Source organism: Cyanistes caeruleus, chromosome 1 (assembly GCF_971803275.1).
Source record: "Cyanistes caeruleus chromosome 1, bCyaCae1.hap1.1, whole genome shotgun sequence".
NCBI classification, from domain to species: Eukaryota; Metazoa; Chordata; class Aves; order Passeriformes; family Paridae; genus Cyanistes; species Cyanistes caeruleus.
In genome coordinates, this window is record NC_141701.1 from 24,503,961 (window position 1) to 24,526,958 (window position 22,998).

Consider the following 22,998-nt stretch of genomic DNA (forward strand, 5'->3'; position numbering starts at 1 on the left):
TGTGTTGTCAATGCTTTTCATCACCTATCCAAAATACTGCCCCACACCAGCCACTGTTAAGAAAATTAACTCTACCCCAGCCAAAACCAGTGCAAATTGTTAGGGATGAACCATTGCATTGGGCCCAATCAGTGCTCCTGTGCTCAAGGGACAGGTTCCAATCTTTGCTGCTCCATTGTGTAGGAGAAAGAATGAACCAGTGCTTGCTCCAACACAGGTCCTGATCCTTCAGCCAAGGCTTGCACAAATCTCTCCCCTGCAGGTGGTGACATTTTTTGATGTATACAGGCAAGGGGAGGGGAGCCAGTGTAATTAGAAGAAAAAAAACTGAAGGAGAACTAATTAATGTAGTAATTTTTTTCCCCCGGATTTTTTAATGAGGAAATGGAATTGGGAAACAGAGATATTGTATATGAAACACTCTGACAGTTTAAAAACTGTTAGCAGCATCTAGTGAGACTGCTTAATTTTTAGTACTAATAGCAAAGCAATTCCCAGAACAACAGTTCTCTGAGCTGCAGTGGTACTCTGGGGATGCTGCTGCTGTTTGTAACAATATTACTCCTCTTTATCTTTCTTTTTGTTTTGTATTTTTTTAAAGTCTCGTCACTCCCCATTTGTTGTGATACTGGCTGTGTGTGATGAGAACAAGGGAGGTTCCCATTTGGAGTGGCTCCTGGATATCTCACCACATCTCTCTGAAGGAACAGCTGCCTCCTCCATCCCCTCTCATGACGATAATTCAGCAGTCACCAACTTTCACCCAGTGTCAAAGGCAGGTGAGAGGCAGATTGCTGATGACTTTTCATGCGATGAAAAACACCTAAGAAAGAAATGTGTATAAATGACTACCCTTTACCAGGATTTTACACAATGCTCCATATAATAGTTGATAACATTAGGTGAAAGTAGCACAGTTTGAAAGGAAAGCATCTAGTTTTGTAGCATTGACCTTTTTTGCTGTAGTACAGGTTTTTGTAGAAAGTTGGTTGAAGAAAACCTTATATCTGCTTCTTCTCCTGAAGCAAAAATTAACAGACAGAAGAGCTGGTACATTACTTTTTTTTGACCTTTTTACATTGTTATCAAAATGTTCTAATACAGCATGCACTCACATTTTTTAATGCAGGCATCTAGGCATGGATCTATTTAAAAACATTGTTTATAAATGCCAACCTCACATTGAAGGCAGTGGGGTTTGAGATGTCTAGTATCAAGCACACTCAGCTCTTGAGTAGATTTGCTGATTTGAATGAGAACTCACACTTGTTTGTGTGTCCAACAAACACATTTTTTTTTGTACAAAAATTAATTGTTTCTTAAGCACATGTTTTATCTTCTCTCATAAATCTATAGCTGTCAAAATCCAGGCTGCACTCTAATGTGGTCCCCACTGTGTCAGCCTTTCCTGTGGGCTGGCATCCACATAAGTGTCCACAGGAGAAACCCCAAAATTTTCTCTTCTCCCATATTTACTTGCTACTTGAGTATTTACCCTCAAAGGACAGTTTTGATTACAAACACAAACATTTTAATCTCTTCCACACTGGGCCAAGTTCAGAACCGGTATTAACTCAAATTTGTCAGGTTTGGGAAGAAGTTTGTTTCTTCCTTCTCTAGCCAGAAGTGGATTTGCTTTCAATATAAAAATGTGCAGTGGTACAAATATTGCTTGAGCTGTGCTTCTTGCAACAGATCTGAATTTGGCCTAGTGTACAAACAGTTTTAGACTGGAAGTCCTTGATTACTGTATGCAGTCCCTTGCTCTCAGATGAAAACAGGTTACAGAATTTATTTAATAAGCTTCAATTTACCCCACTTATGCATTTTTTACTCCACTCTAATATTAATTAGAGGACTGTTCAGGAACCCTTTCTTCCAATGGCTCAAAATGTTTTTCTAAATCCAATCTTACATGTTCAGGAACAATTTATACCCATTTGTTCTCATGCCACCATTTTCCTTTAGCTTAAATAGCTCCTTTTTCTCTGTGTGTTTACCTCCTCACAATATTTATAGGCAGCAATCATAACCCTCATTGTTTATTACATCCCTATTTGCTACCTTAATTAGAATTAGCAGCCCTGATTTCTTCCTTTTTCTTTCCTTTATAATATAAAAGATTGATTATTGGATATTTGATGGAACCAATTTTCTTTCTTTTTTCCATGTTAATTTTAAATGGCACCAATTTGTTTAACTTGCTGCTCATACGGAAAAAAGAATTTTATGCCTAATTGGCTGCATTTTCATAGCTACACAAAGGGGACATTGCATAAAGGCAAAGCAATTGGATCCCCTGTCAAAACAAATTAGAAAGTATATTTTTGGTTCTTGTTAGGGCAACAAAAAATACTTGAATCCTTCACAAGCTGTATAATCATTTGACCTATTTATGACCTCAGGTGCACTTGGTTCACCTCCAAAGACCAAATGAAGTGATAACTGTAGCTAGTCAATAATCCAGGACTTAGCTGGCCCAGGAGACATTCGTATTAGTGTCCTATGGGTGATGTCTAAATTAGATGGCAGTCAGGTATGTGTACACTAGAGTGGTCATTAGAGTGGGCAGATGTGCACAGCTAATGGCTTACAGTGGGGATTGCTGCAGGGGGAATTTCTTGAGAAAAAAGTGAGTTAATGTGAGACAATAGGCTATACAAAAGGGGGCTTTTCTGTGACAAATATTTTCAACCTACAGACTAGTTATGAGTCATTGATAGACAAAATATGTGAATTATTAATTTAACATAAAACATGAAACTAATTGAGTGCATGAACACCAAACCTACACAAAGGAAGCTTTTAATTATAAATATGTAAAAAGCAGGAATGCAGCACAGAGCCTTATGCACAGCAGAATAAAGCTCTACACATGTAAACAAAAAATGTCTGTGATCTCACTGCAGCATTGAGAGCTAACCAGCATTGCTCCCAGATCACAGGGAAAACTAAGTGCACAAGTGACCTATGTTCCAGCATCTATGCAAATCTCAGGCAGATGCAGAGATTTATATACACTTTACACACCCCTGAGGAAATACCCACTTTATACCACTGATGGAGCAGATGTATTTTCCTCTGTGAAATGTGCATAGAATCTGATCAGAACAAAGTGTTTAATGTATTCAACACAAGCACACACCATCCCTTAACTTTACCAGCAAACTGGAATAGAAAGCAACAATGTACAAGAACTAATTAGAGGGTTTGCTGTATGCTGGATCTGTACATTTGCAGGAGTGCTTTGCAGAAGAATCCTGTGCCATTCCAACTGCACTGAAAATCCTTACCTGGGCACAAATAACTTTCATGTTGATAAAAATTTGCATTGTGATGAAAAAGCTGCAAATGAGATATATTATAGTCCCTTGAAAATTTTGATGTGGGTTTACAGTATTTTCTCCTCCTCCCACTTCTATCTTTTAACTTTCTAGATATGGAAGATAGAAAAATGAAAAACTCTGGGCAGAAGTCATTCCCAAAAAGAGCCTTATAGAGTAACCAGTCTTCCATCTGGATATGTTGTAACATGAAAGTATTATGCTGCAAAATTTGAATTTGTACTTATAATTGTTTTGGTGTCATACCATCAGAATAAAAGAATACCATGCAATTATGGTCTGTGTAATCCTAAACTATAAAATGAGATGTGTATTTGAAACGTCAAGGCATGTGAATGTGTCTTGTGCCACGGTCATGGAAAATTATATAAGGATCCATGAATAAAACATTTTTAGTACATAAACAGAGTAGAAACATAAGAAAAAAAAGAACAAAACATGGAATAATGAATCAAGAAGGAAATTAATCCTTTAATCTTTTTCTGACTTGGGATCATAGCACTCCAAGTAAAGCAGAATTACTCATAGTAATGTCCAGAGAAATACATAATTTACAACCTATCCACTGCAAAGATTTTAATCCTCAGTTTTTTTTGAACCCTACAGATGGAGAAATTATTGTTAGCCCTTCTAAGCCTTTGATACTACAGCGAGGAGATCCAAAAAGGGGCGCATTAGTGTCCGTAGATTTAAATGCAGGATTAGCAAGATGTTAGTGTTGAATTCAGGACAATGAAAGCCAGCCTCACAAAGCAAACAAATCACTCATCCTGCTTCTGCCATCAGCTGGCAGTAACAATGCAAGGAAGAATGCTTCTTCCAAGGAGCTTGTAGCTCACAGAGCGACACAGGTATTTGTCAGTCTAATGAAAGCTTAGGAAAAGGGAAATGTATAATTTGGAAATGACTTAGGTAGCTGAGTTATTGGGGGGTTAAATATAATACAATTATTTCTTCATGCCAAGTGATATGGCAACTGATTTTGAGATATGATGTTTTAATGATAAATGAGTTCCTGTGATTATTCAGGACATCATTGCTCATTGCCAGTGAGACAGGTTTTGGTGGTTGTTAGCTGAAAACCCCAAATCTGTCAGAATCAGGGTACTAAGGAGGTCATTTATACTGACAAATAAAAGTGAAGTGTTCTCATTCTAGAACTGATTCTTACTAGTATAATTTTGCAACTAGTGAAGTGATATGAGGACCATCTAAAATAAAGACTATATTTCCAGACACTCCCTAAGAATAACCCAGCCTTTCTCAAAGTGCAAACCTTTCTGCTTTTGAATTAAAAATTCAGTTTTATTTTGCTGATTGGGCTTTCTTTAGATAATCATCTGGAGATGAAGTAACTACAAACTAGGTTTTCTGCTGGCTCATAGGTGGGCATTGGTCCAGCAAGTAAGAGAAACTAAAGGGAGCTCCTCATCTGAGAATCCCCATCCCAGGCTGTGTCTGACTGAGTTTAAATGGTTTTAGAGTTTTAAGAGTTTATGATTCTCCAAACTGTCTCCATGGATTTAATGCAGCATTGTGAAATTAAATTCCCTGGACAGAAATATGGGTTTTATGCTGTAGAAACTGTGACTGTTGGTGAAAGAGGGAAGGGTTAATTAGTTGATCAGATTTACTCTGCCATCTTTGAGAAATTACACGATCTGGAAAAATAACTAAGTTGGTTTGGAGAATAGAAAGAGGGACTTTGAGTGTTTCCCACTTTTGGGAAATTATGAAGAGTTTGTTCGAGCAAGAATAGAAATATTTTATTTAAAAAATTGGAAATCTTGCAGAGATCATAGCTGGGTACAAAGGCTTGGTATCTCCCTACAGGTAAGAAGCAGTTTTGAAAGGCTTTTGAGTTCTGTTATTTACATGAACTGTTTTTCTACATTTTCTGATGGTGACACTTTCTATCTGAAAGCTTCTGCCTGCTCTCAGAATTGACAGCACTAAGGACAGTCAAAATAAACTGGACTGATGGCTCAGTGTCCTCACTTGCAGAGCCCCTGTGGTGAGGAGATGGAAAAGAAAACTGGCAATGGTTTGGAAGAAAAAAATGGGCTGAGGCAAGATGACCATTTTGAGAATTTCTGATAGAGGAGGAGGTGTTTTTTAAAAACTTGAGCATGGACAGACAAGCGTTATTAATTTTCACCCTTTTCTTAATTTAAAATGACTTTTTTAGTAGTAAATTTTGCCTATTTGCAAAATTTCACCAGCCTGTATGTTACCTGACCACTGTTCAACTAGAGCAGGAGTGCTGACCTAACATTTGCCTACCTTAGCAGTGAGAACAAGGTCAATCCTGCATGCTGGTATGTCTTCAGGAAATAGTTCTAGTGTAACACCAATGATTTCTAATTTGCAGCAACATTTTAACATCACTATTCCTTCATATTCCTTGTACTTATGTGATAAACAGGAGAGACACCCTGCCTGAGACACCAGTGTGAGCCAAGGCTGAGGGGAAGAGCTGGGGCAGGGTGGATGAGGGTGCTGCTCAGCTCTGGTCCCTTGGAGATGGAGAGAGCTGTGGCAGAGGGTCAGGATGCCAGAGGGCTCCTTTCTGCAGCAGGCCTGGCCAGTGGTAGCCCAGGGGAGGTGGTGATGCTCATCCTTCACCTACTGTGCATTAGAGCTGATGAAAACATCAAACAGCAAGAAGGAGAAGCACAGAAGTGAAAAGAGCATGACGGAGAGAAGATGCAAGGATGCCAAGAGGAAGAATCTCCTGGTGAGAAGGTGGTGAGGTGAGAGGATGTGAGAAGGGAAACCCATGTCTGTGAGCTGCTTGGTTGTCTTGGCCTGAAAGACCTCTGCAGATAAAAGGAGCTTGCTGTTCTGTTCTGGAAGCAACAAAAACTTTTCAAGTTTTTTTCCTTCTGGGAAAAGAGAGATATATGTTTGTGGCTGTGAAAGGTGTTTAGGGCACTATACCTGCCTGGGAGAAGCTCACCTTCATCCATGTGTGGTGCCAGGTTACTGGCAGAGAGCCTTGACCACGTGGCTGTGCCTCCTGCGCCAGTTGAAGGAGCATTTCACATTTCTGAATATTCAGCTTTTTAATAGAGATTGAAGCATCTTTAGAGAGACAAGCAGAGATGCTCAATTCCTGGAGATTTCCTTCTGAAAAATTCAGCTCTAAGGCTCTTTTAAGTCCTTGTGTTTTTTTTAGTCAGACAGAGCAGATCTGGAAGCTGGAGTTTTGCACAATTCCTGGTATCCCCATTACAAATGCAGAGCCAGCATCTTTTTTCCAGTTTGACTAGATATTTTATCCTGCTGCTGGAAAAGATTTTCTGGCAGAAGTTTGTTGATACTCAGACTCCACAAAAAGTTTTAATGTAGATGAAGTAGTGTGTTCCAACTTCTTTGCCATAAAATTTGCTGTTAAAACATTATTTCACAGAAATGCATCCTATACTGGAGACTTACAGAGGAATGATTGCAGATTTCTACCTGTGCAGCCCTAGCAAAGACTGGATTCAAAACCTAGGAAAAGCAATGAGAGTTTTCCCTTTAACCTATCCTCCCATCAGTGAGTCTTTCATTTCACTCATGCAGCACCTGTTTGGTGGGAACCCAGGAATTCCTGGTTGCTCTTTAAAATCTCCTTCCCACAGTAGGCTTAGTTTACTTGGAATGAGTCCATTAAATTAGCAGTTTATCTCAGCTAACTGACTTCTGAACTTCTCAGCTGTCTTTTCAGTCCCGAGGGCAGCTTCATAGATACCAATCACACTGGACAGGAGACAGTGGCATTGGGTTGGCAGGGAGCTCATGCCAGAAGAGAGCACCTAGCTCAACTTGTCAGTGATTTCAGCCTTCAGGATGGATATTAGTGCTCCAAGTGCAGCAGCTCCTCTGGGAAGTGTTATACGCACATTATCCGCCAGAGGCTTTTTTAACATTAAAATTCATTCTCCAGGGAGACTCTAACAGCCCACAAGGATATTGGGGAGGAGGAAGACTATAAAGAAATGCAATTGTTCTGAGAGAAGCTATTTTACTGTTACATGCTCCTTTCCTTCTTCTGTGGCTGCAGCCTGGCCTCACTGTCCAGTGCTGTAGGGTCTGAGGTGCTGCTTGACCACGCTGACCAAGCTGGCAGCCACCAGCTCCCTCTCCAGCTGGCTTTCCATGTGGTGGGAACTCCAGCTCATGGCCTCTGTGAGCACTGCTGTGAGCCTTGGCACCAAAGGAGACACAAACACAGTGTTTGGAGTATAAGCAGGGCTTTGCTGCCTGCTCTGTCCCATCTTTGCACTAAGAATGGGAATAACAAAATTGAGCTCTCTGACTCAGGCTTGAATTTCTGATCTAACACCAGCTTCCTCTCTGTTTTCTCTTCTAATTAGTCTCACAGAGAGGTGCTGGAATTGCTGAGAGGGTCCTGGAGGGAATAACAGTGTACATATGCCTTTTGCCCAAAGCATGAAGGCAAAAACCTCTCCTGTTTTGGCATTCCTGGAAACATGCAAATAATTCTTTTATTGGTGTTTAGATACAAATGGTCTTTTGAAGCTTAGAACATACAAGGATACTGCCATTTTCTTTCTTTTTTTTTGGATGTGGGGACTGTGGAAAAAGAATGTCAGGGTAACTAAAGAGAGGGCATTTGGAACTGAGAGCACTCCTGGGATCTCTGGGAGCATGTCGGTACCAGGGGCTTTTCCCATGGCAGTTCTGCAGCTTTTATCTATTTTCAGCACAATTACAGTGGATCTGCAGGGACTTTGAAAATTCCCCTTTAGGCTTGATTTGGGGAGCCATCTGATTGCAGAATTGATTTCTGTCTTTCTAAAATTTCTGGCTGATCGTCCCATTAGTTAAAATGTGTGGAGGATGTGAAACGGGAAGCGACAGAAAGCTAGGCAAGCCATGTTTATTTTCTTGCTCCTTCTGATGGCTCAGTCTGCACCCTTTGTGCACACAAAGGTTTTATGCTGGCCAGTTGCAATCTTAAAAGTGACAATAATAATTCAGGTCACAGCCTAATAAAGCATCTATAAACATTCATATCTTCTGGCAAGTGAATAGCCCTTTTGAACATCAGAAGTTTTATTACCTTGCTGTTTTTGTGAATAAGAAATTTTAAATGTCTTTCAGCAGATACAGTGATTAAGTAAACTAATAAGAGAAGAGAAAAACAGTTTTGAAAAGTTTTTTGTTTTACCAAGTGGGTAAAAGATCCTAGAACCATAGTATAATTTGGGTTGGAAGAGACCTTTAAAGGTCACCTAGTCCAGCATCCCAGCAATGACAGGGATATGTTTAGCTAGACCAGGTTGCTCATGTACATCTATCAATTCAATTTTTATGCTTTAAACTTATTTGGAATCGATATAAAATATTAGACATATTTATATTAATATCTTTATTTTACACACTTTCAACAGAAACCTAAGGGGAGTGTTTTGATCAATATTTCCATATGAATTTCATTAGTCATGGAAACCAATTAGTTCCTGGCTGTATCTGTAATACAGATGCTTTCCACTGGGAACTTTGATGAAATTTAGCTCATTTCTCATAGGTCCCTCGACGCCCATGAGAACAGCAATATCTTTCAGGGCCACTACTGGCCCAGAGTGGCAAGGTCGTGATGAAAGTTGCCACCTCCTTCTTTGTCCTGCCTTTGTCTCATGGAAAGGAATGAAGAAATAAAGATTCAAACCTCTGGATTTTGCAGTCTCTAGAAATGCCCAGTTTTCCCTTAATGTTGTGCTGTAGATAGAACACCATTTACTAAGACAAAAGGATATTAGACATAAATACATTTTCACACAGAACTTCCTCACAAACCCGATTTCGTGGAAATTGTGATTGACTGACAGACTTGCTTATTTTCTGTAGTACCATTTGAGCTTCTTTTTTTTAGCAATTGTATGTTTTTATTTGAACTACAAATAATTTCTTGCCAATTATGCTGATGAAGTGTGAAGCTCATTCACAATTCCTCTTTCACATTCCAGTTCAGTACACAATAATCTTCAAACTACCTACGGTTGGATTGTCAAGGTAGAAGTAGGTTATTTGTTGCTGACATGATTTGACCTACATTAGGAGAAAAAAAAAATTCCCCTTTTTGCTGGTTCTGTAACCTGTATTTACAAAAATGTGCCAAGTCCATCCTTAAGGAAAGGATTTTGTATCTCATGCCAAATAGTGTCACCATAACTTCAGTTAGCTGACTTCACTGCAGAATGTAAGACAAAATAGTTTACTCTAGTACTGGCAAAAACATGTTTTGATTTGAAATTTGTATGTGCATATATGTCCTTCAGCAGAGCTGATTCAAAAGGAAAAGGAAAAAGAAAAAGAAAAAGGAAAAGGAAAAAGAAAAAGAAAAAGAAAAAGAAAAAGAAAAAGAAAAAGAAAAAGAAAAAGAAAAAGAAAAAGAAAAAGAAAAAGAAAAAGAAAAAGAAAAAGAAAAAGAAAAAGAAAAAGAAAAAGAAAAAGAAAAAGAAAAAGAAAAAGAAAAAGAAAAAGAAAAAGAAAAAGAAAAAGAAAAAGAAAAAAAAGAAAAAGAAAAAGAAAAAGAAAAAGAAAAAGAAAAAGAAAAAGAAAAAGAAAAAGAAAAAGAAAAAGAAAAAGAAAAAGAAAAAAGAAAAAAAGAAAAAGAAAAAGAAAAAGAAAAGAAAAGAAAAGAAAAAAAAAGACTAGTTAGCAGCCTGAAGGGTAGGGAATTCCCTTGGGCTGATAGCAGCCATGGTTTGAGCACTGTAGACTGGAAAAATACAAAACACAAATCTCTTGCTATTCAAGCAAACACTTTAACCATGCCTAAGGTGACTGGTGTTGGCACTACTTACTGCAGCATTTTTTCAGTGTATACAGCCAGGGCTGATGTGCTCAGAGATGAACCCAGTGCTGCTGCTGCTCTGTGCCAGGTGTGCTCTGTTTGCCCAAGGGAGAGGAAGCCATGGCACCTCTTGTACCATCTTAGGAAATTACAGCAGTGCTTAGGCAGGACACAGGGCTGAGCCTGTTGAGACTTTGTTCTTCTGAGTAAGAGCAAATGTCTGTGTTTAGGGGTCTGGTTCAAAAGACCAACCAGCCAATCAACCAAAAAGTGTGGATTGGGCTAGAGAGGGCTGGGACACGACTTTTTAATCACCTTCCCAGGCTTGCAGCTGCCTGGATCCCAAGCTTAGCTGAGTGTCTATTCCTCTTTTATCTGCACTCTACAACTGTGTGTTATTACACTTGGCTTTGTGCAGTTGTCTTACATTTACACTATGAACTGTCTGAGAATAACCCTCTAGTAAAAAGCTGTTCTCACTACCAGAAAAGTTACCCTGGGTAGACATTGGTGTAACCAAGGTCAAAATTTATCCTTTGGGAATTTAGCAGCAAACTTCTTTTTGCAGAAAAAGTCAGAGTCAGTTTTTATTCTGGAAACTCAGAAGCTGGTGTAGAGTTGGGGCTTTAGCAGTTTTTTTGGCTGGTAACCAGCCAGTTACTTAACACTAAGAAAGCCATGTGAAACAGTTTTTGCTGAAGTTCTGGTTGCAATGGTCTTTGAATAGTATTTGACTTCAAAGATAAGCCCCCTGCAACTGCAGACTAAGGTACTCCTCAGCATCAGTATGAGAAAATTGGTGTCTACCATAACTCTGAGTGGGATTCCGAGACAGTAATAATTCAAGAACTTAAATAATTAAACCTCATAAAACTGCAGTTCCACTTTCTCAGTCATATTGTGCCTTGCATGATTTTTGAGGACTTTCACCAGACAAATGAAGCTACTTGATGTGCTAAGGGGTTAATCAGTTTGGTTTCTTAACAATTCTTAACCACAATGAAAACATTTTAGCACCTAAGAGGAGAGATTGTGGGTGAAAAACGGAAGATACATGATTTATCACTCCCCTCACAAATAAAATTTATTCATTGCATCCACCAGCCATCACACAGATGGTCAGAAAATTGGCTTTGTGTAGGGATGTGGATTCAGGCATGAATATTAATATGAGACAGATGTAAACGCATATTAATATGCATTTGCTTTGCATGGACTGACATTACAATATTTTCATTAAAGAAACCGCATTTGAAATGGAAAGTATAGGTCACCTTTTTAAAACATAAAATAATAGGGTACGATGTATTTACACCTTCCTGGAACAACAGAAACAATGGAACAATTTTTTTATTTTAAAAAGAAAGAAGAGCGTGTGACTTTTCTTGTAGAAAAATACATTAGATGCAGCACAACTATTAATAAATCAGGAAAACATCTCTCACTTTGTGGTTAAAACACATTTCCTCCCTTTTGCCTGCCTTGTTATGCTGGCAGTACTGCACGTCGTAAAGTGGGGTGATAGATACCGGCCTTCAGATCAGCATACGGTGAAGTTCAGCTAAGTTAGGTAGACTGACTAAACTCATTCTGTCTCAAAATGCACCACTCAATATGTTGTTGTTTTTCCAATGGCAGCAATGCATAAAACCCAAAAGATTTATGAAGACACAGTATTTCATGTGTTTTTTTTTTGTAAGGGACAGCACTGATGTTCACAGCACCATTCACATCTGTGCATTGTTAGTATTTGCTCAGTGCCATTGCACAAAAAAGTGTCATTATATATGTTACATTGTAAAAGACAATTTCACAGATATCTGCTAAGAATTTTTTTTGCAGAGGTTCTGTAATGGAAATATAATTTCAAAGGGAAAATTTGATTTATTTTATTCTTATATGAAACATTCAGGTGCATTCTAGCTGGTAGCTGTAACACTTGAGTGTTTGGGAAAACAGTTTTACAGTTACACACATTTGCAAGGAGAGGTTGTTGAAGTTAAGATGAAAGTTATCAGCAGGCTGTCCAGTGTCTTTTCAGATCCCATGCACCCTTTCAATGCAACTATGTGGTTATAAACCTGTGGAAGCACCTGACTGCATTGTAAAGCAAGCAGATAGCCCTCTGCATTCTGCATGTGCAATTGTGAGCTCAGAGAGCCTGCTGTATCCCCTGCAACTTTAGAGATGGCATAAGTGCTGGTGCAAACAAGATGGATCTTTTTGTCCCTGATCAGTCCCTGTGGCTAGCAATGAAAACCCTGTCAATAAGATGGAGATAATAATTACACTGCTGTAAACTGCTCTGAGTGGTGAAACCCACAGTATGTTATCAGCCAAGCCCCACTTATTGCTGAGTGCAGGATGTGGCGCGGAAGCCACAGCCCAATGGGCTCCTTGTGCTCTTCCCATCGGTGAGGCTGCGGGGGCTGGCAGAGGAGCCTCCTGCTCTGCTTTGGGCATGGCACCTGCCCACAGAGGAAATGGGTTTGGAAAAGGCTCCGTAGAGAAAGCTGTGGCACCTTCGTGCTGCCTGTGGGTTGCCCTGGGGAGGTGGCATTTTTGGTTGGCTTTTTAGAGCCACCAATCACTCCGGTTGGCACAGGGAGAGGGGAGTAGTATGTGGTGCTCCGGTGTTTTGTAAACCTCCATGAAAACAGTAGCCTGTTAGCTCTTCATGTTGCCAGATGCTGATGGAGCTTTCTTGTATTTCTTGCAGCAGATGCTGGGTAAATAAATGTGGACTCTGTGAACTTTGCTCCAGCCCTCCCAGGTGTTTGAATGACTCTGAGGCTCCTCTGCTTGTGTGTGTGCACATATGCCAGTTTAACGATGGAAGGGGAGAAGGAAAGTTTATACTTATTTTACTTCTCCCTCTCCTCCCTTTTCAACTTCTTTAGTTTCAGAAAGTTTCACACAGAAGACGGCTGTGTATCTTCTGGGAGTGTGCTGCCCTTGTTTTCCCTGTGGCTGACTGGCTCCAGCTCAGCTGTCAGTCAAAGAGAGCATCTCCAGAAAGGCAATGCAGGGGAGCCGGGCTCCCAGCTCGTTATACCCTTCTGTCGATAGAACACAGGAGATCTCATTCACATAATGTCTTTTGTATCACAGGTAACTTCCTCAAATTCCCAGTCATAAATCTTACTAATTCAATATTCTGTGGTCTGATTCACCTGGCAAGCTAGCAGAGGTGTCAGCAAATCTGTCAGCTCCCAGCAATGCTTTTCTCTCATGACTTCCCTCTCCAGCCCCATATTCAATATGTCTCTTTTCTCTCTCCTTCTTTTTTTTAGTACCCTCAAAAAATCCCAGAAAACCAGTATCTTATTCAGCAACTTTTCAGAAATTATTTTTAATGAAAAAATATATATTAACAAAAACCAACAACAAACTACTTAGTTGTTGTTTTTATTTTTTAATTACAATATTTCAGTTTGTTGAACAAGCCTAACTTATTTATGTTTTGTATCAGCTTAGCATTCAATTGGATCTCCCTGGGATACCAAGTTGTCATCAGGGAGTCTGATTCCTTGTGTCTCACACATGGCAAGGCTCTGGCCAGGTGGATTGTGAGAAAATAAGGATGATCTCATGTTGTTTGCAGTTGGCTTTCTGAAAGTGTTTGATATTCACATTTCCTATTCAAGTGCCAGTTTTCATTTAAGTGTAACACAGGCCATTAGTTGGGCAATGGAAGGTGGGAGATAGGCACAGGTGTGACAGAGCCCTGTTACCAGAGAAGATCTCAACCTCTCTTTAAGTGACAGGAGGTTTCTCTAAGAAGTGAGGCTGTGCTTAGCTCATTAATCCCCACTTGTATATACATGATAATAGACCATATACTACATGTTATATACTGTTATATGCTTAATGTTGATGACTTCTCATCTTGAGAGGTTTATTTTCACAGTTAAATGTGTTCTGATACTCTGAAAACAAAAAATAGAATTGTGGTATGTCTAGGTTGTGGGTACCTGTAGTACCTCCTTTGGGAAACAAAAGAAGCTGTCTGAAGGCAAAAAATTAAATTTCCTTGTAAATGAAATATTTTTAAAAAAAACTTTCCCTACCTATTTTTTATTAGTAGATAATCTATGAAGAGAAGAGCTGCGATCTGCATCTACATGTGATCACTTGCTTTGCTTTTTGTGCTACATGAAGAGTTCCCATAAGATTGTTTTCAAGACAGTGGTGTTGGAGGTTCCTTGAGCCCCATTAGATCAGACTTCAATTATCCTCATCAAGATATTTTCTTTCTGTCCTAGCAGCAGTTTGGAGCAGTGGGGGCTGCAGTATTCACCTCCACCCAGAATGACTATTCAGGCTCTTCCAGGCAGTTTGTTGGCTTTGCCTCTGACTGAGCAACTTTATCTTTCTCTACTCAATGGCCTGAAAATCTTTCTGCTTCTGTTCCTTGTACCATTTGCTGTTTTCTACTTGTATGCTGTTCTTTGCAGTATTAGGAAGTCAAACTCTGTTTCTCTCTTTGTGGAAAATACAGGTTTTTCAAACAGTGTTGTTGTGAGCGATGCCTTGGAGAACTAATGGGTGCTAGTGACTCTCTAGCATGCTAGTGCAGGCCAAAGAGCCTGATGGGGCTGTCACTGGCCATCAGAGGACATTTATCTCAGTGCCAGGCTCTGTGGGGCTCTGCATTGCTTCCCTCTGGGTACTATGAGGAGTGTGCTGGCAAGATAGGACACTTGTACAGAGTTTTAGCCTTTCCTTCTATTTCATTGCCTTGAAATTACTCTTCAATGATTTAAGCATAAATTAAATATTCACAAAGCCAAAGTATTTATGAAGTATTGGTATAAAATTGAAAAATGGGAAACTGTGATACCTCTGTGGGGTTTGTGTGGGAAGAGCCCTCCTGTGGGTGAGCCCTGGTGTGGTGTGTGGTGCCAGGGATCAGCCACAGGGTCTGCCCAGGCCCTGTTAGCCAGTGCTTGCCCCCTCACCCCCAGGCCTTGCTCCTTAGCTTGTTTGTACGATCAGGATGGTTACTTTCTGTACCAGACTCACTTCTTTCTGAGAAGACAGACAGACAGACAATTTCTCTGAGTTAATGTAGCTGCTGCTTTCCTGCCTAAAAGATGTCAAGGCATGATCCCTGTTGCTTAACTGATCACAACCGTTCCTGAATGAGTGGAAGTGGAGCCCCCCATGCTCCTTTGCACACCCTCCTGGGCAGTAATGGATAAATTTTGATATAAAATATGGCTTTCACTCAACCTTACATCTTAACTGCATCTGTACTTTGTCAGACACACTCTTACAAATGTCTAAGTGGTTGTGTAGTCTTTCTGTGGTGAAATAGTCTTGGGATTATTTGACCTCAATGCTTTTTTTTTGTTGATATGTACTGAAATAACCACGTATTTGTGGTTCAAGTCGGTCAGGATTGTTTTCTGTTTGCATTGGATATTCAATGACAGATGGCTTCCAACGTCTAGAGCTCAAGTTAAAAGTGGAGAAGAAAGTAGTTTGATTATTTGCAGGAATTACTGTCTAAACAGAACCTGACTTCAACAGATTTCTATGCAAAATCCTTTGATTCCCATTTTCCATCTGTGATAAATTTGGGTTGTTATTGTTGGATTTGTATCTTTTCTTTGATAAACATATTAAAATATAGTCAAAATAGCTTTTAATCTTCTAAAAGAAATACTGTGAATGAAATCCCCTCTGACTGCTATGGGTTTGGAAGCAGTTTTCCTGCTTATATTACAGTTACACCAGGTTTTTGCAATTCTCTGCTTGTGGTTCTGCTCAAAATGCTAATGCAGAGATTGTGTTTGGCTCAAAAAGCAGCTGCAAAATGGAATTCAGTACCTGGAGATATTAATATTTCCCTCACACAGACACTTTCCCCATTTTTTTGCCATTGATTACTACCTCCACCAGCGTGAAACTAGGAGTCTTGGCAGTCAGTTTTGGGAGGGATGCTGAATACCACACTTCTGATGTCAGGCTTGAGAGTGTTCCCATGATCCTTTTGCTTTCTCAGCATAGGACTTAACTCCCAGACAGTGTGAACTCAGAGCTTTCAGTCTTTAAGCTTCAGGTTTTGCATCTTCCCTCATTGAGCAAGCCAGAGCTGCAAAAAGAGACATCACAGCTATCAAGACCTTATGGATCCTGTGGTCAGCCACAGTTACACTGTCCTTCCCAGAGTAGCTCGGATAGCCTAAGATGGTTACAGGCAAAAAAAGGAAGCACTTCTACTCTCATTCACACTGGCTTGAACTGTGGTCATCTGTTCCCTGTTATTTCCTTGTGAAAATATCCCACTTTTTAACTTTTTTACTGGTATTATTATCAGAAGGACTTGGGGGTGTTGGTTAATGAAGAAGCTTGACATGACCCAGCAATGTGCACTCAGCCCAGAAAGCCAGTGGCATCTTGGGCTGCATCCAAAGCAGGGTGGCCAGCAGGGTGAGGGAGGGGATTCTGCCCCTCTGCTCTGCCCTTGTGAGGCCTCACTTGCAGTGCTGAAACAGGAGCCCCAACAGGAGAAGGATGTGGACCCATTAAAGTGTGTCCAGAGGAGGGCTACAAGGATGCTCCAAGGGCTCGAACAGTTCTCCTGTGAAGACAGGTTGGGGGAGCTGGGGTTCAGCCAGGTTAAGAGAAGGCTCCAGGGAGACCTTACAGCATTCAATTACTTGAAGAGGACCTACAAGAAGGCTGGAAATGGACTTTTGAGAAGGGCCTGCAGTGGTAGGACAAAGGTGTTGGCTTTAAACTGGAAGAGGATAGGTTTAGGTTACATATTAGGAAGAAATTCTTCACTGTGAGGGTGGTGAGACACTGGAATGGATGGCCCAGATAATCTGTGGATGCCAGGCTGGATGGAACTTTGAGCAACCTGGTCTAGTGGAAGGTGCTCCTGCCCACAGCAGGGGGGTTGGAACTAGATAATCTTTAAGGTTCTTTCCAACCCAAGCCATTATATGATCTTCATTATGTGTAGTATTGTTACAATTTGTCAACATCTGTGTCATTGATGAGTCCAGCAATCTTACCTGTTGGTCTGTAGCTGACAATGACATCTCTTTGATTGGGGAACCTGTGGGTATCCAGCTTCTTGAAGCAAGCAGGGCCTCTGCAGCAGCAGCTGCCCCTCTCTGTGGCAGCTGGGCCAGACCTAGGCAGTGTGACTGGATGCTTGGGGGAATTTATTCTCTTAAACACCCTATCATTCACTGGATACTGATACCAACATTTTCCTAAGGTGGTCTGGCTGAGAGAGGAAGGCAAAATGTAACAATAATTTTCTTTTATGTGTCTGTCCTGCTGGATATGATTTTGATAGGACAGGATACAATAGTTTTAAACTTATAAAAGGTAGATTCAGACTAAATATAAGGAAGATATTTTTTTATATTTTTTTGTGATGAGGATGGTGGAATCCTGGTACAATTTGCCCAAAGAGGTGGTGATGCCCCAGCCCCAGGAACATTGAAGGCCAGGTTGGATGGGATTCTGAGCAACCTGATCTAGGTGAAGATTTCCCTGCCCGTGGCAGCAGGGTTGATCTAGAGAGCCTTTAGAGGTCCCTTCCAACCCAAAGTATTCTACAGTCCTTTGATTGTATGACACTGTTACTCTATGATTCCATGATTTTCTTTCAGTCCTCCTTCCCAGGCTACGGCATTGAGACCCTGGAGTCAAAAGTCTTATTATATTCTCTTGTTTTGAAGAGCAGCATTTCTTCCTTCAGCAATATAACCCCAAACCAACTAATTTAACTGGCAATATTTCACTTTCAGGATATTTTAACCTGTATCAAATGCTCAATAGTTTGTCCCTGGGAAAGGTGAGTTTCTCACATCTTTATTGAGAATCAGAAAGATCCCCTAGAGAAGTTGTCTCTCCCTGGTGTAGGCAAGGAAATCTTGGCACGATGAGGATGAAATGCTGCCAGTCCAGCCCCAAAATCAGCCCCAGTACTGTGCTGGGCTCACTGAGATTACACAATGCAATTGGATTGTTCAGATTGCTTGCTATCTTGCTTAGTTTAGGCTTGACAGTCAGACTCAAACCCAAGTTCAGCAATTTTCATCTTGCTAAGCTTTTACTCGGTGTTGATACACTGTGTATTTTTGCCTCAGTTAATGGGTTATTTCTGTTGCACAGGGAGGATTAATTGTACTGTGATCATTTTGCAGTTAGTATGTCATGGATATTAATCAATCTGAGTCTGGAAAAAGATGAGTATTGATCTGTGTTATTTGCTGGAAGTACACTGCCACATTTTTGCTTGAGAGCTCCCTTGCGAAATATAATTTGTTTGTGCAAGTTTGAAACAAAAATTCAGTCAGAAGAAGAGCTAATTAAAATAATGTCTTGCTACTATTTTAATATTAATTAACTTTTCAGTCATTCACATTGCTGCATGCCTTCCTGTGATGACTGCAGGCCCACAAAATTAGGTAATGGCATGTATTGGACAACCATTGTGGCCAAGCACAGTGCCTGAAAGCCCAGGGAAGTGGAAGGTTACCACAGTCTGAGCACCCATCCGTGCCTGCATGGCTGAAGAACATGGGACTTCGGCTCTGAATGAGTTGTCAGAGAATAGGATGCAAATATCTGCATTCCTCCATGCATCCTCCATCCCTATACCCAAAGATCCACTCCCTACCATCAGGGAGTAGCTCCAGCTTCTGTCTTGGGCACCTCTGTTGGGTGGAAGAGCCTGGTGGAGCTGTTGTGTGGCCCAGGGTCCTGCTCTCCTGGTGAGGCTCCTTGTGACCTTCCTGTGAGTGAAAGGGAGGCTTCTTGCAGAAAAAAACATGCTGATGATGTGACCAAGGCCACCACCTGTTATCACAAAGGTAACAGTACAGCTATTTGGAACAGCTTTTGGGCAACACCAATCTGGACAAAATTTAAAAATAATTCTGTCTCAGTGGTTTCTCTCCCTCCCTTTATGTTCCTGATTTTTTTTTTTAAATTTTTTTTTTTTTTAAATCTTAAACACTTTAAAGACTGTTTTTTGTCTTTAATTTTGGGCAGGTGAACAACAGAACTTTGTAAGCTGACTGTGTGTTCAGATGTACATCTGCAGCAGTAATTGGGATACACGAGGATAAGGGAATGTGTCACTCTAACATTCCACAATCAATGGTGGAATGCAACCACAAACAGAAACCACATTCTGTTGTTAATTGTTTGATTTAAAGCCATAAACCCTGCAAAACTCCTCGCCTCTCCCTCGCCTCTCCCTCGCCTCTCCCTCGCCTCTCCCTCGCCTCTCCCTCGCCTCTCCCTCGCCTCTCCCTCGCCTCTCCCTCGCCTCTCCCTCGCCTCTCCCTCGCCTCTCCCTCGCCTCTCCCTCGCCTCTCCCTCGCCTCTCCCTCGCCTCTCCCTCGCCTCTCCCTCGCCTCTCCCTCGCCTCTCCCTCGCCTCTCCCTCGCCTCTCCCTCGCCTCTCCCTCGCCTCTCCCTCGCCTCTCCCTCGCCTCTCCCTCGCCTCTCCCTCGCCTCCCCTCCCCTCCCCTCCCCTCCCCTCCCCTCCCCTCCCCTCCCCTCCCCTCCCCTCCCCTCCCCTCCCCTCCCCTCCCCTCCCCTCCCCTCCCCTCCCCTCCCCTCCCCTCCCCTCCCCTCCCCTCCCCTCCCCTCCCCTCCCCTCCCCTCCCCTCCTCTCCCCTCCTCTCCCCTCCTCTCCCCTCCTCTCCTCTCCTCTCCTCTCCTCTCCTCTCCTCTCCTCTCCTCTCCTCTCCTCTCCTCTCCTCTCCTCTCCTCTCCTCTCCTCTCCTCTCCTCTCCTCTCCTCTCCTCTCCTCTCCTCTCCTCTCCTCTCCTCTCCTCTCCTCTCCTCTCCTCTCCTCTCCTCTCCTCTCCTCTCCTCTCCTCTCCTCTCCTCTCCTCTCCTCTCCTAATGCTGATGAAAGGCACACAAGTTTTGGGACCAGATTCCTGTCCCCAAATTCACACCAGCTCATGCACAGATCTTGTGAACCAAGTTAAGATGTAAAGTTTCTTTTTTCAGTCTCCTGTAAGCAGTGTTGCAGGGGGAAACTGAGATGACCTGAATGGTTCAGGAATACAGGCACATCCTACCCTCTCTTCTCCCCCTTTTTCCCTTCTCCATTCTCTTTCACTCCCTTTCTCCCGCAGTAGACCTTGCTATGAGTCAGGCATTTCCCTAAACCACTGTGCTCCCCCAAAGAAGCATATAGAAATAAATAGTACTCAGAAATAAAAGCATAAAAACTACAATCTCCTTCCATTCAACTCTTACTTCACCAGAAGAGTACTGTCAGCATCCAAAAAAAGACTGTTATGTGAAAAACATGGCCACATTGCACAGTGTCTTCTTAAGGTGAGAAAAAATACCCATATAAATCTGCATGGAATAACTTTTAATAACACCTTTTTCTGAACTACACTTTTGGAGGACTACCCTTACATTTCCAGTTTGTCCCTGATGTTTAGGGCACATGAAAAAGCTTTCCCTAAACTTGCTGCGTGTGTGTGTTTTCAATCTCCCCTTCTGAGCTTGTAGGATGAAAGTTCTTGAAAGATTTCCAACCAGCTCTAATTCAAATTTGATTACTTAATTTTTGTAAATGCATAAGAATAATTTAAATACAGTAATCAAATAGAAAGAAATAACAACAAATTCAGTCACCAGTGTATATCTACATAGTGTTAGTTGTATGTTTAGGGCTTGTGAAATGTACATCACTTTTTCTTTCTGAAGAAGTAGTCTAGAAAACAGAAGGAAGGAGCAAGGTGACACAGCAAATGTGAGTCCTGTTTTAAAATTTCTTGAAACCAGTATATTGAATCAGGAGAGAGCACAGTTCAAAAGAATGACCTTTCCTTAATGCTAAATTTAGGGTATTGGTTGGCAGGCAGGGTTAATTTTACTCTGGGAATGATGGAGGCCCCCATTTTACTGGGTATTTCCCTGTGCTTTGCACAGGGTGGGTGCCAGAATCAGCGTACGCCTGTGAGAGTCTGGGCTCCTGCTTTTCAATAACTGAGCCACTGGCTTCAAGCAGCTACACAGTCATTCATCCACCTAGATTCTTTCAAGCTACCGCTTTTCAGAACCTGCACAACAATATTGAAAATTAAACCCAGTTAATAGAAAAAAATGTTAAATCAGTGGCCATAAAATTTAATGGGTTTATAGCAGTCTTAACACAGTAGGACTGAATTATCATGTTAATTTAATTTCCATTTCTAAATGAACCAGAAGGCACAATAAAGGTCAATTAACCACTATCTTCCTGGTCTTCTTTTATTCTTCTAGTGTCTCTTTTAAATCACAGTCACCTCCAAAGCACTCAAACCTACTCTGGAAGTTCATGTGTTTCTCTTAGGAACTCCATATAAATAGAATACAGCTAACAACACATCAGGTTCTCAAACATATGGATTGTTTATCATCGTAGATACCTCTGTGTCAGAGCTAAATAAATATTGTAGAGAGGTTTATTTGCTGGTATTATTGCTCTGTCATTATTTCTGGACGAGTTTTGGGCTTTGGCAGATTAACATTAGATCTGATATATGTCCTTACAAGCAAATGGGGTGTATGCATCCTTCCCTTCTTGTTTCCTCTGCTAACAGTGCTCTCCATCACTGTTGGTGAAGCAGCTTCAAAGTCTTCCCTAAAATTAGCATATGACATGATGCTCCCCCGAAATTAGGCAGTTAGCCTAAGAGACTGCTTAGCACACTGACCAGGCTTATCTCTTTCTGATTGCTTGCCTCTGCAGTGAGTGATTTCCTCCTACCTTACATCTGACATGCAAGGTCTCAAGTTGTACCATGACAAGCTCATCTTGGTTATTATCTGCAGATATAGAGACTGGGCACTTTAACAGGACTATAGTAATTAATGCTCTAGGTTGCTTCAGAGGCACCTGTGATTTCCATTGAGATGAGCAAGTCAGCCATGTAGTTTATGCTATTTGGGATCATGTCACTCGCCAGATTTATTGGCACGCTTGTGTGTGCTCCGGAGGGGCTTTGACACCTGGGAACAGATGTCAGTAAACTGCAGAATGGCTGAAGCACAAATGGTAGAGTCTCTGCAATGTTGAATCTGATGGGAATAATTCTGCCTGTTTATTTTAATAGGGCCAAGGTTATACTGGAGATGTTTAGCTTCCCAAGGTGACGCAGAGCCTTAGTGATCCTGCTGGGATGTAGTCGGATGTCTTGGATTGCACCTTAGCTAAGCAGCAAATCTCCCTTCCCTTCTGAGGAGTCAAGGCTGCCCACGTCTTAAGGCTTCCCCTGGAATATATTCCTTATCTGTTCTTGATTATTTCCTTTCTTCAAAAGCCTGTTGTTTATAGATAAAATTATTTCCTTACTTCTCTTTGTGTGATGAAATGAGAGCCAGTGAATCATGATTAGAGCAACATATGTATCAGAGTGTTTTTATTTTTTATTTATTTGTAAAGTTCTTTGTTAAGTAATTGGCAAGCTTTCCCACCTCATATTTAAACAACCTTGAAATAGTGAGCTAAAGGGATTTAAAAAAAAAAAAAAAAAGATAAATTTTAATTTTGCATAATTTATGGGCTGGAATTGCACAAGGCCTGAAATATTGCCATATAAAACAGTGCTCTTCGTATGGTCATATGTGAAGCATGAGCTGTACAGAACTGACATAGCCTGAGGCATATCATAGCTTGATTTCTGTATCCAAGCAGTACTATTTTTGAGGCCCACAAATCAATTTAGACCCCCCTCAACACTGGTAAACACCAATCATGTACTGGTGCAGAGCGTCTGTTGCGGGACCTGGAGCAAAAGATTGAGAGGTACCTCCTGCCCAGTCAACTGGGGATGCAAGACTGACCCTATCTCCTCTG

The 22,998-nt window shown here is 41.1% G+C and overlaps 2 long non-coding RNA genes across 5 annotated transcripts in view; one reads left to right on the forward strand and one right to left on the reverse strand.

The window, feature by feature from the left end:
- The window catches only part of LOC111924547 (uncharacterized), a 64,537-nt gene that overhangs the window by 5,003 nt on the left and 36,536 nt on the right, over nucleotides 1–22,998 (forward strand). The window contains exons 2-3 of one of the 2 annotated variants that reach the window (XR_002861698.2): nucleotides 602–779; nucleotides 3,438–3,616. This is a non-coding gene — a long non-coding RNA (uncharacterized LOC111924547). Of the gene's footprint in view, nucleotides 1–601; nucleotides 780–3,437; nucleotides 3,617–22,998 lie in introns of those variants that run through there. The other variant, XR_015284936.1, reaches the window with a different exon arrangement.
- The window catches only part of LOC111924548 (uncharacterized), a 68,291-nt gene continuing 56,761 nt past the window's right edge, over nucleotides 11,469–22,998 (reverse strand). For 2 of the 3 annotated variants that reach the window (XR_015284928.1, XR_015284929.1), the window contains 2 exons: nucleotides 16,051–16,252; nucleotides 11,469–13,211 (listed from right to left, as the gene is read on the reverse strand). This is a non-coding gene — a long non-coding RNA (uncharacterized LOC111924548). Of the gene's footprint in view, nucleotides 13,212–13,476; nucleotides 16,253–22,998 lie in introns of those variants that run through there. The other variant, XR_015284927.1, reaches the window with a different exon arrangement.